Source organism: Engraulis encrasicolus, chromosome 7, assembly GCF_034702125.1.
Source record: "Engraulis encrasicolus isolate BLACKSEA-1 chromosome 7, IST_EnEncr_1.0, whole genome shotgun sequence".
In the NCBI taxonomy this organism is placed as follows: Eukaryota; Metazoa; Chordata; class Actinopteri; order Clupeiformes; family Engraulidae; genus Engraulis; species Engraulis encrasicolus.
This window is the reverse complement of record NC_085863.1, coordinates 56,067,760-56,070,259: the sequence shown is the minus strand read 5'-3', so window position 1 is coordinate 56,070,259 and position 2,500 is coordinate 56,067,760. Positions and strand designations below refer to the sequence as shown.

The window sequence follows — 2,500 nt, the reverse complement described above, 5'->3', positions numbered from 1 at the left end:
AATCCCTAACCTTAACCTGTCAGTAAGGACATTATTTTACTCAGTTACTTTTACTAGTAACACTGCTAAGGTGCGCACATGCATACGCACACAAAAACACACACAGACATTCGCACACACACACACACACACACACACACACACACACACACACACACACACACACACACACACACACACACACACACACACACACACACACACACACACACACACAAGAAAGCCTACTGTACATGCATACATTCACAAACACCCACATAGGCACAACTATCTTCACCTTAGCACACTCATTCACAAAGACAAATACAAACATACATACGCTCTGTTAAATTTGATGCTTACTGTAATGCCTGTAGTTTGCAGTTTTCATGCTGAAGTCCAGCAATTAAAAGTTCCACTCCTGAGTCCAGCAGAATATTGTTACTCAAGTTCAGCTGTGCGAGACGTGAGGAGTGTAAGGTCAGGACAGAGGTCAGATTAGAACAGCTCTTCTCTGTGAGCTTACAGTTCACCAATCTAGAACACACACACACACACACACACACACACACACACACACACACACACACACACACACACACACACACACACACACACACACACACACACACACACACAGAGAGAGAGCGGTACGTCCAGGTCTGATCCAGAATCGCTGCCGCTGGCGGTGGATGTAGGGTCGGGCTCCTTCTATCAGAAGAAGCTCCATAATTGCTGCCCTCTGAGCCCTAATACGCCTCTGCTGGTCAATACACTGTGCCCGTTTTATTTGTAAAAGCACACACGCAAGTATAGCCCTTAGAACCAGAAAGGCTGCAGCTACCTGTACCTCCACGTTGGACGATGTACAATGTAATACAATGCAATGTATTGTTGACAAGCAAACGGTTGCTATGGTGATAGGCCTAGATATACGGGTACTCCGTAGGGTCATAAATCATATCATATTTTGTATCATATGAAAATGAGCATAGTCTACATTGCAAATAATGAGCAAGGTGAGCAATGGCTGATAGGTCTTTTGCCGCGGATATTGCCTACAACTCCGTTTTTGACCCTTTTTTTTTTTTTGAGCTTTGTTTACAGAGGGAAAACCTTCGTTTCTTTGTGAACGAAAGGCATAACCGAAGGGGAAGGTCTGTGTATATCAAAATACCCTGGTATGTATGAACAGCACCTTAGTCAACCTAGAACATGATGATACATCTGTCACATGCAATAAAATTTCAGTTGGTCTGGGCATGATTTGGGTTGCTAAACTGCTAAGCAAATACGGACTGAGGGAGGAAGAGGGTGGATGACGGTGGGCTGGATAGGCTCGCAGGAAAGCATGCACTGGTAATGTGGGTGAGCATGGACTCTGAGTCATGGATTGTGTGGACGGTGGCGTGGGTGACATTGTTAGAACTGAACACAATGACAAATGAGTGTGTGGGAGAACATGTACATGTGAGTGTGACGGGGAGCGATAGGGCTGTGATGTCAAATCACCAAAAAATACTTAAAAGCTGATTAAGAACCTACTAATAGTAATGGTATTATTACAACAATGTGGCAATTTTGAATATGTTATAACTATATTAACATTTTTATTAGTGGTGTGGATTGGCACTGCCCTCACGATCCGATTCGATCACAATTCGGGAGGTAGCGATCTGATTCGATCTGATTCGATTCGATTCGATGCGATTCGATCCGATCCGATTCAATTCTACAATGCATTGCAATGCATTACATTTCTACTGAAAGCAAAGCAAATGTTTCATCAGTCATGATGAGGCAATACAAGTAGTCAGATACTGAGCATGAGCAACAATTTATTGGCTGTTTTCTGTATCAGTCTGTATCAGTCTTGCAATGCTTTGAAGTACTTTCATTTAATTTAACATTCATTTGCTCTCGAAATATCCACGGAAGTAATTGAAACTTTAAAAAATTGCCGCATCGATCCTGGAACTTGCCGCATTGAATTGGATCGTCCATGCCCCGCATTGGATTGGATCACCGAATCGATCATTGTTGACACCACTAATGTTTATAGCTATTTTCGTGATGTCATTTAGGGGTACATGCAGCATCAGCACACGCATCTTCAGAATGGAGGAGAGCCTGGTCGGCCTGATAGGCCCGCCCCTAGGACCGGCCCTACACATACACATAGTACAGTCCTAGACAAAACCATTCATGCTTACACCAGTTCTTCCAGTCTGCAGTGTTGATGTTTAAGTCCAGAACATAGAAGTTCCACTCCTGGGTCCAGAATCCTGTTTCCCCACAGGTTCAGTAGTGTGAGACTTGAGGATTGTGAGGTCAGGGCAGACAGCAAGAATACACAGCTCTTCTCGGTCAACTTACAGTAGTACAGCCTGTAATGACACACACACACACACACACACACACACACACACACACACACACACACACACACACACACACACACACACACACACACACACACACACACACACACACACACACACACACACAGGCGTGAGAACAA

General features: G+C 44.0%; 1 pseudogene; it reads right to left on the bottom strand.

Annotated features, from left to right (window-relative positions):
• LOC134453196 (protein NLRC3-like) overlaps positions 1-2,500 on the bottom strand; it is an 11,729-nt pseudogene that overhangs the window by 405 nt on the left and 8,824 nt on the right.